Source organism: Phascolarctos cinereus, unplaced genomic scaffold (genome assembly GCF_003287225.1).
Source record: "Phascolarctos cinereus isolate Bilbo 61053 unplaced genomic scaffold, phaCin_HiC Scaffold_2;HRSCAF=192, whole genome shotgun sequence".
NCBI classification, from domain to species: Eukaryota; Metazoa; Chordata; class Mammalia; order Diprotodontia; family Phascolarctidae; genus Phascolarctos; species Phascolarctos cinereus.
The window spans coordinates 216,386,619-216,397,789 of NW_027555625.1; the positions used below are offsets into that span (position 1 = coordinate 216,386,619).

General features: G+C 36.6%; 1 long non-coding RNA gene across 1 annotated transcript; it reads left to right on the plus strand.

Moving 5' to 3' along the window:
• Positions 1–1,414: 1,414 nt before the first annotated feature.
• On the plus strand, positions 1,415–10,512 carry LOC144455852 (uncharacterized). Its single transcript, XR_013484658.1, has 2 exons — positions 1,415–6,165; positions 8,190–10,512. It is a non-coding gene; the product is annotated as an uncharacterized LOC144455852 (long non-coding RNA).
• The last annotated feature ends 659 nt before the right edge of the window (positions 10,513–11,171 follow it).

Consider the following 11,171-nt stretch of genomic DNA (forward strand, 5'->3'; position numbering starts at 1 on the left):
ATGTATGTATACATACATATATATATATATGCATGAAATGTTAAAACTGTGCTTATGCCTCTACCAGCCATACCTGGCACATGAAAAAGGTGGCATTTTAGAAGTCCCTGCCCTCATTCAGTCTGCATATCTATCATAGGAAATGCTGAAGGAGTTTTGCAACACATCAGCATTGTACCACAGCAACATTCTCACCCTCCCCAGAAGTTCCATGTAGATGGGCACCTAATAGAGTTAATAGTGACATATGGAGTGTCATGTGTAAGGAACATGGAGAAGGCTAGTTTGACTGTCTTAGAGTGTAGGAGAAGGAATAACGCCCAATGAAGCTGTAAAAATAGATGGGGAACAGGTTGTACAAAACTTTAAAAGTTTAATAAAGGAGTTTATCCTTGAGGGAAGAGGAAACCTAGAGTTGACTGAGTAGTAGATTCACACAGTTGGATTTAGGCCTAAGTACTTTGTCATGAGTGTGATTTGATTAGAATGTCATGGCAATAATCTATGTGAGAGTTAATGAGGGTCTGAACCAAAGCAGTAGCTATGTGATTGGAGGGGAAAGGTCTGATAGGAGAGGTGTTGTAAAGATAAAAACATCAAGATTTGGCAGCTGGTTGGATATGCATGGTGGAGAAGAGTGGAGTATAATTTAAAGCCTATGCTGATATTTTGTAACTGGTTCTGGTCCGCTGATCTTCATGGCAACTGCAGTGCCTACCAAAGGTATTAATTGTCTAAAATAAGTATCTTGCTGTTTCTCTTTTCCTCCTGGATGCCTGTTTGGATGCTGTGAGCCTCTGAATGGAGAGAGGCCTTGGACCCTTCCCACATGCCACTAACATGTCTTCAGCACGTAGTGCAGTACTTAGTACAGTACCTAACACATAGCAGGTGCTTAATAAGCATTGATTGGCTGACTGTCATGCAGCCCATGAATATGGGGCTCTGTTCTTTGCCCCTGTGTTTATTCTTTCTTTTAGGTGAAGGAGTTGGAGATGGCTACAGCTATGTGAGGTTAGTTAAAAGGGTCAAAATGGTCAGCTACTAGAGATCCAGCAACTAGGGGCAGCTCAGTGATACAAAGAATAGAGCTCTGGGTCTAGCATCAGGAAGACTTGAGCTCATCTGGCCTCAGATACTTATTAGCTGAGTGACACTGGGCAAGTCACTTAATCTTTGTCTCATTTTCCTCAACTGTAAAATAGGAATAATGATAGTGCCTGCCTTACAAAGTAAGTGTGAGAATTGAATGAGATAATATTTGTAAAGTGCTTATCACAGTGTCCAACACATAATACGTACTATAGAAATACTAGCTATTATTATTATTGTTGTTGTTTTTGTTGTTGTTGTTGTTATTGTCCAGAAGCTTGAGTGCCAGATTTTGCAGCCAGACACAATGGCTAGGAGCAAAGTCCCAAGTAACAAGCACAGATGTAAGGCAGCCAAGAGTGAATGACAGTTATTCATTCAGTGAATATACTGAATTTGAAAGTGAATCTTATGAAACAAATGCTTTATAGAAACTGTTGTAAGCTTTTCTTTTTGTTAGGGCTGGAGGACAAAGTAAAAAAACTCTTCCTGAATCTTCCATTTAAATCAGACCCAGCAGTTCAACCAACTCTTCATTTCCCAGCTCTATTTCACCATCATCATTCCCTTCACTGGGTACCCTCCACTCCCATCCCCTTTTCAAATTCCTTTTGTGTGCTGTCTTCTCTCATGAAATAGTAAGTTCTTGGAGAGCAGAGACTGTGTTTCTTTTTCTTGTTTGTATACTTAGTGCTTAGCACAGAGCCTGGCAATAGTCAGTGCTTAATAAATATTCATCTTATTGTATTGTTCATTCAGACAATAGTGTTCACTGCAATTACATTGTAGTTATTACATACATTGTTTTCCTTGTTCTTTATATCACTTTATATGTCTTCCCATGTCTCCTTTTTCTCTTCATATTCATCATAAAGCATAGTAATATTCAATTATATTAATTTACTACAACTTGTTTAGCCACTTCCCACATCAGAGGGCATTTTTGTTTACAGTTCTTTGCTATTCCCAAAAGTGCCGCTGTAAATATTTTAGTCTATGTTGGACCTTTCTTTCTTTGACTTCCTTGGAGTATGCCTCTGGCAGTGGATCACTAGGTCAAATGATATGGATTTTGTGTAATTTGAGTCATAGCTTAACTATGAATTGCTTTCCAGAATGGTTGGACCAATTCATAGCTTCACCCACTGTACCTTAGGGTTCCTGAACCTCTGAGTTCCTGAAGCACAAGGGCTCCAGGTCCTTCCAAGCTAGAGAGGCTACCTGCACACATACCTACACAGTTTGAGAGCTGGAAAGGACCTCAGTAGTTATCTGCTCCAACTCACATACCAAAGGAATCCATACTATAATGTACCTTACAAGTGACCATCCAGACTTGTCTTGAAGACTTCCAAGGAGGAAGAAGCCATCACCTCTCGAGATAATAATTCCACTTTTGGACAGTTCTAATGGTTAGGAGGTCCTTCCTGACATTTGGCCTCAATCGGCCTTCATTGCACCTAGTTCTGCTCTCTGGGTCCAAAAAAACCCCAAGTCTAATCCTTCTTCTACATGAGAACTCTTTAAATACTTGGAGACAGCTATGATATTGAGATGAATGAAAAACTTGAGAGACAGAGTTCCTGGGTAATTAATCATTAATTTACTAATTAGGCTAGCTAATAAGCAATAAATTGATGATCAGTGGTTTCTCTCAGTAACCAAAGATAAAGCCATCAAGATCCCTGAATGCTTAAATACCTCTGAAAAAGGAGGTTCCCCTAACAAGTGAAAATCAACCCTGCCTGGTGAATAATTAATGAGGAGTGTGGGCATATTAATGAGGAAAGAGACTAAAGGTCTTTAGTTCCTGCTGAGAATGTGACTTGATCATGAGACTCATTCACCTCCAGCAATTTGGACAAAGAAATTCATCTCTAATCAGATCACTCCGGTTCATGTTCTCTTTCATGAGCTGAGTTCCCTGGACTGCAGTGGAGGGCTGGAATGCATCTAGATTAGATTTTGCTGATCACTCTAAACAAAAGTAAGGTCTCCTAGTTGTGTAGGGTCCCAACCAAGATTGTAGAGCATGTACCTAGAGGATTTGGCTAATCTCACCTATTAGCCTTGTCCTTCAGACAATGGCTAAATGACCTATAGGGACTGTTCCCTAAATGAAGAAATAGAAAGGAAAAACCTCAATCCTAATTTAATAATTGGTTATTAATATAATAGAAAAATAGTCACTTCTCTCAATCCTCTCCAAGTCTTCTCTTTCTCTATCCTAAACACACATAGTTGCTTTAACTAATCCTCATATGATGTAGCCTGTAATTACCATTCTGGTTACTCTCTGCACATTCTTGAGTTTATAAATATCATGCTTAAACTGGTACCTAGAACTGAATGTAATTCTCCAGTTCAATGGGTAGAGAACTATAGAACAGTAACCTCTTTCTTTTTAGAAGCTGATAAGATCACCAAGTGAAGTAGTATAGAAAAAGAAGAGAAGAGGGCCCAGGAAAAAACCCTATGGTTCCCACAGGGATACCTATAGTTAAAAGGCATGACCTGGAAGAGGATTCAGGAAAGGAGATTGAGAAGGAGTAATCAGAAGGAGAACCAGGAGAAAGTGGTGTCCTGAAAACCCAAGAGAAGAGAGTATGAAAGAGAAGGGGTAATCAACAATGTGAAAGACTGCAGAGGAGTCAAGGAAAATGAAGATTAAGGAAGGGCCATTGAATTCAGCAATTAAAAAATCATCGATGACTTTGGAGAGAGTACTTTTGGTTCAATGACAGTTAGAAGTGGAATAGTAAGAAATAAAGAAGTGAGTGAAAGGAGAGAAAGTGGAGGCACCTCAGTTTCTTAATCTATAAAGAGGAAAATGATAATCATAACCCCTCCCCCCAGGGTTGTTATGAGGATCAAATGATAAAATCATTGTGAAGTGCTTGACATAGTGCTTGGCCTATGGTAAGCACTATATAAATGTTAACTATTGCTATTACTTCTTTGATTGTATGAGATGGTGACTTTGTACTGGGTTTTAGATGTGATTAGTATAAAATGCCAAAGGTGATAAAATGAATGATTTTCTATGTAAGATAATTTAGAAGTGCAATCAGCTGAATTGACATCATGTGTCTGGAAATAAGTTTTGCATCATGTTTTAAATACATGATATTGTGTCAGAAATACTGTGGGAAAACATTATTTTAAATAACTTCTCTTTTAATCTGGATGCTGTTAGATTACAAATTGAGCTGTTAAAAGAATGTGGTTAAAAATAGATGTTGAAAACTGATAAATAATTAATTGGGTATATTTTGTTTTAAAACAGATGACAGCAACACTAATATTAATAATAATAATGATAATGATGATGAATGATAATAATAATAATAATAACAACAACAACTTATTGTTTGGGGGGAAAGTTGCACAGACCCTGCAAGGTATCCTCATCTGTGAGGTCCTTGAGACTTTGTGTTTATCCAGGTTTGTAAGATCTTGTAAAATTCTAAAGTACTGAAGTTTAAGAACCTTAAACTGAGAAAACAGGAATCCATCTCTCACTCCTCGTCAAAGGAGGAGAATTTATGAGTTTCCTATAATAGAGAGTGAGCTTTCATTGGAAAATTTTTGGCTATCATTTGTAAAAAATTAAGAAAATATATAGGATGGTTTAAAGATGTAACTTCAATATATTACTATGAGTCAAATATCAGGTATTCACTGTATGTCTTAAAACCCATAATGTGGTTAGTTTTGATTTATAAGTAAAAGATAAATGCCATGTAACTGTTAAGGAAACATGTAAAAACTAATAATATTCAAGCCCTAAGTTATGGTTAGTGAAATTTTGCTATTTGAAGTGAACTCTCATGGTACTGTAATCTGATATTGTTTTGAGTTTGATTTCAGGTATGGTTGTTTGAAATGTTATTAAGCCACTAGCCCACTAGTCAGAGAAAATGGCATGTGTTACAGTCTGAAAACTCCTACAGGTGGATGTCTGTCCCTGGGAAAAGTTGAGGGGATGACCTTGGCAGGCCGAAGGTAAGATCCTCTTGGCTCAGTTTCCCCATTGTGCTTTTTCCTTTCTGAACAGGAAATTTATCCACCTGCTTAATCCTGAGCCTGACTTCTGATAGCTTGTGAATAATGTGGAGCATTACCATCTGACTGGCTATCAGACATGACTTATGCCTGGAAACAAAGGGAATAAGGGGGTTTTCCCTTATGATCTCTGTCAGGTCAGTTTGTGCCCTTGAGGGAATGGTCTTGACATTGTTATAACTATGTCTCTCCTTTTCTTTTTGTAGCAAATTTATATAATCAGAGTAAGTGAGCAGTAGAGGTTTTGTAAGTATAATACTAAATCTATTAATTAATAGATTAATATCAGAACATCTCTGAGTTACTTTAATAGAATGCAAGCATAGAAAAATCTTACAATTTTAATTTGTATTTGTAGAAAAATGATAATATAATTATGCTATCCTCATAAAAGAGGAATTAGACAACATAATAAGATGAAGATGTAATGTAAAAGTTTTCTAATTAAATGGAACTGTAAATTTTGAGGAAGCAACAAGATTAGACTATATACACATGAATATAATTGACTTCTAAATGTATCTAGTATGGAAATTCAGGCTTTGATTATGTTTTAGTAATAAATTCTCAAAATTGGATTAAGGATTTTACATGTAAAATGCATTGATAATTGTAAAGAAAAGGAAATTATTTTCTCATTTTAAAGTATCTGTCTGACAGTTTTCAAAGACAGACATCCCGTTTCACATCTGAAAAAGTTCACCTGCTCACTTTCCCCCCCTCCCAGTTCTCAAAACTCATTCATCCTTCTCCCAACTCAGAAAACCCCTAGTCTTTCCTCTAATTAGGAAACAGATTACCTAATCTTATATGCGGGTTGATTTGCTGTTGTTTTCTTTTAATGCATAAAAATCTGTCTTTCCCTAAATTTAGGGACCAGTGCTGAAGAGGCCTGGTCCTGATTTATTGCGCAATTCACATGCATTGCTTAATACATTGATATACTCAGAAACTCAAACCATTGTTTCTTTATTTATTTCAGATTTTACCCATCACAAAGCATATCAGGTAACCACTAATAAGTTTCCTAATAAACTTACCTAATAACCTTTCCTAATAAACTTAGTTTCCTAATAAGGTTGGACTAGATGTCGTCAAATGTCCTGAATCTACAATGCTATAATCCAATAGCAACAATCCCACCAACACAGAAATTGATAAAGGAGTAGCTCCCATGAGGAGAGGAAGTGGGGTATGAATTTCCATTTACCCATTGACTACAGACCTCTTTTAAAATCTCTGTACTAATTCTTATATTGGGTGACATTTAAATACAAAGTTATGATCTATCAGTGGCCTCACCTACATAGGTCATCTGTTATTGACAACTCCATAGCTGACTAGGTCAGGCCAGGCTGTATATAGTACTCTGATAAAGGGGAATGACACAAGACTGAAGAAAACAATGTGAAGCAAATTCCTCACAAAGGAAACCATCTATAGAAATAGATTTGGGGCCAGAAAAAGATTACAATAAGACATCCAATTAGATGACACCATTTTTGAGGGAAATAACTTATAAATGGATCTGGCTCATAGGATACATATGTACACATATATAACACCTATACATACTGTGCATACATGTACAATATGTATACACACCCAGATATACATATATACAGGTAAATGTATACAAACGTACACATATACATACATATTTGTATGTATACATACATTGTATACATATACACACACATATACATACATATACATATACATATACATATACATATACATATACATATACATATACATATACATATACATATACATATACATATACATATATATGTATGTGTACATATATATATATATGAATGATCTCCAAGAAGAAGAAAGAAAAGATATTTAAATAAAGAAGTATGATAATAATACTTTTTGGGGTCCCTGGCCCCTGAAATTTTAAAGGACTTTTCTCCTAGTTTGTATTACTGAAAAAAAAAACAACCAAACCAAAAACAACAAGAAAAGCAAAACCCTCTAGAATAATGCTATAAATTTTTTTAAATGACAAAACTTTAAAAATAGAAATCAGGTTTAAGGTTCTTATATTTTATTTCTAAATTATTTTTATTTCCTTGATTTATTTTTGCCCTTTCCTCTTCTCTCGCTACACTCTTTTTCTTGGGAATCTCATCAGCTCCCCAGTATAGTTTATCTAGCCCCAGTCTATTTCCTGTACCGCAGACTTCTGTCACTGACTGCCTGTTGGACATCTCTAACTGGATTTCCCACAGGCATTTCGAACTCAACATGTTTAAAAGAGAATTCATTATCTCCCCTCACCCCACTCGAACCCAAACCTTCCCCATTCCCAACTTTATTACATGTGTTGAGGGTACCAGCTCCTTTGCAGTCATCCAGGTTTGAAACCTCAGTGTAATCCTTTGTTCTTCCCCTTCACAATCCAACTCTGACCTACCTTTCCAGTCTGATTACATATTGTTCTTCTTATGTACTTAGAGCCCTAGCCAAACTGGCCTACTTGCTGGGCCCCATGGACAACATCTTATCCCTCACCTCTTTGACCCTTTAAATACTGCTCTTGGAACCCATAACTCCCTTCAAGGATCATGTCAAAGGCCACATTCAAGACAATTCAGTTGTTAGTGCTGCACACCCTCCCCCTCCCCCTGCCACCATACATGCATACATACATATACTATTTTATATTTAATCAATATATAGTCAACATTTCCTTATATTTTTATATCATGTTCTCCCAATAGAACATAGCCTCTCAGAGGGTAGGGACATTTCTGAGGGCCTAAAACAATATCTGGAACATAATAAACACATAATCGGTTAATTGACTGATGGATCAATGCTACTATACAAATAATATTAACATTTTTAACTTATAATTACTATTTCTTTTACAACATCCTATTCTGATTCCTCATCATTGTTGTTTGTCCTTCCTTTTCAAAGAAAACCAATGATATCACGGTGTAATGTCTTGATTCATGCATGAATTAGATTTAAGTGAGGCAGATTAGCATAGTCATCAGCCTCACTCTCTCTTCCAGAGTCATCAATGTCCAGTGGCAGTGTAAAAGTCAAGGCAACTGATGATGTCCCAGGATGCAGTGGATGACTTTGGCATCTTCGATGTTTGACTAAGCTCTAATCTCTCCACACTACCTGCTTTGTGGCCTTCATTGTTGTTGGAACAAATTATTCTCATCCACCCATTCTGCTGGGGAAAATCTTCACATGCTTGGAGTGGACATCTCCTAATTCATTACAGGCTTGAGGTTTGTTCGTTCTCCTCCATCTGGTTTGGCTAGTCTGCCAGTTCTACTGGGATATGGCCACTGCACATGTTACAGTTTCTTAGAGGCACAGGTAGATGAGCAGTGCTAAAAAGGGCTTGTAAGCCCTCACAGAAGGCTCATCCTCCTTAAACACCCCATATACTCTTATGATTCTTCATCAGAGCATGGAAGTGACTGTAAGTTTACAAAGACTATGCCTCAAAGTATGCAAGTTCTAGAAGATTTTGCCATACTGAAAAAGCTTTAAGTATGGTCCCAGTGACAGATTATGTCTCCTTTCTGAAGGCCAATCTACACAAATACCTAGTCTGCCCACACGGGCACCACAACCCATAAAACAAAGAATAACAAGGCAGCTAGGTGGCACAGTGGATAGAGCACCAGCCTTGAAGTCAGGAAGACCTGAGTTCAAATCCGGCCTCAGACCAAACACTTGACACTTATTAGCTGTGTGACCCTGGGCAAGTCACTTAACCCCAATTGCCTAAAAAGAAAAAAAACTGCAAAAACACCACCACCACCACCAACAAAAAAAACCAAACCAAAACAAAGAATAACACAAAATTGTCTTTGGCCCTGTTCAACCACCTTTCATTTCTGTAGTGATGGTAGCAAAGAGGTAGGGAAAAAAGTCAGAGAGCATTAAGAATCATACAGTTTAGGAGTTATTTATAAATATTAATTTACCTATTGTCCTTTGAATGTGAGATACTTGTCCAATATCATATCAGTTTTGACATTCTCAACATAATGAAGCCAGAAAGCAAAAGTTTCAGCTAAATTGAAAGATGGTTCACAGGTTCTCCTTGGAGAGGCAAATTACACTTGGTAGACTCAGTTTTATCATTTATGCAAAGACAACAATCAATCTCATTTTATGAGATCATTGGAAATCTTTTATTTCAGTCAGTGGTTATGATAAGACAAAGACCACCATGAGGATAATTATATCCTATATGTCAACATCTGTTACAGAAGATGAGAAAGTTACAAAATTCTACAAAGAACTCCATATAATCCTTTATTAAGTCAATATGTAATTAAATACCCAGTTGTTTCAGTGCAAAGGTGGACATAGCCAAGGATTATGAAAAATGCTCTTCAGGAGTAGTAAGTGAGAAAGACTTAAAGGCTTTAGGTCTCGTGCCTATACATCATGAAAATCTTCTTTAACAAGACAGTCAAGAAGCACTGGACATGGTGAGGACCAAATAAATATACAAGTACTCTAATGGATGTGTGAGCTTATCCATTTAGGAATTCCTTGTAATGATGTAGACAAAAACCCATACATACCAGCCCATCCTCTGGGACCCTTTTCCACTGCCTCCCAAAAGTATGTCTTAGAGCATCTACCCAGCTTGCTGATTTCTTCTTCATTTTTTCCTGGCTCTATGAAGGAGCACTCTGGCCATTCACCTGTCACCCCTTACTCAAACCACATTTTAAATCTATCTTCTTTTCCTGCCATACAATTCTTTATGATGCCCTTTACTTTTATTTTCTTTTCTGGAATTCTTCACTGGTTATATTTTGCAGCTTGCTCACCATTCACTTGGAAGAAGTCATATTCCGTGTCTCATTGTCATATAGCAATACTGGTGGAATGTTGCTATTTAAAAAATGAGTCTTTGCTTTCATATGAAGCTTAGGGCTAGTAAAGGAGTTTTGAAATCTCTCAAAAGCAGTCCAGATTGCTTTCTTCTTCCTTTTCAACTCCAGGCCCAACTCGTTCATATGTATTGTCTGTCCCAGCTATATAGATAGATAGATAAGCTCTATAAGGTGTCCATGCAAACTCATATCAAAGTCTAACTAAACATTCTTCACCTACTTGACCTTTCTTGTGTGAAAAAACAAGCCAAACTCGTTTGAGTAATTATAAGTCTCTTCCAAGATGCTCTGAGAGGCTCTAGGACTTGATGCAATCAGCATAATGTCATCCACAAACCAGAGGATCTGGAGAAGGACAACACAGTCACAAATACTTTTGATGAACGTGTATCTTCCTGCTTCATATATCACCTAATGTTTATTGTCAGAAAATAATTAAACAGGATTTGTTGTCATTGTTGCTGTGTCTTCCAAGAAATGTTGAATGGTCTAGATGTATAAATGGGAAGAACTTTATTGAAAAAAAAATCATTTTGTTCTACTCAATCAAATTTTTTTTCATAATCAACAAATGATATGCACAATGTAATCTTACATTTCCCAAATCTTTCAGTTAATTTCAAGACAGTAAAGATGTGCTTCATTACTGAATATCACTTTCAGAAGCCTGCTTCTGAAACTCATTTGGGGTCCTGTCCATTTGTGTACAAATTATTTTCGTAAGAATCTTGTATACAGAAGAGACTAGGTTTACAGATTAGGAGTTATTGATGTTTTTTTGGTTGCCTTGTTTTTGGCATTAGTAAGGTTCAATTTTTCCCATGCCTTTAATGTCTTTCCCTTCATGAAATATTCCCTGCTTGTGAATTGATCCCTTAGTGCCCTAATAATTGTAATGTCTTTAGCAATTTTCCTTTTATACATACTTGGTTCATCCTGACTACTTTTTCCATTTTTGTTCTCTTTAATGTCATTTTAAACTCCTCTACAAGCATACAGGAACTGTAATGCTAGGAAATTATATGTCATGATTCCACTATCCTTGATGAAGAAAATAATTTGTTAAATTGATTTTTGTAAATCTTTTCCATTTTTCTTCTGTTTGTAGACCTATTTTCA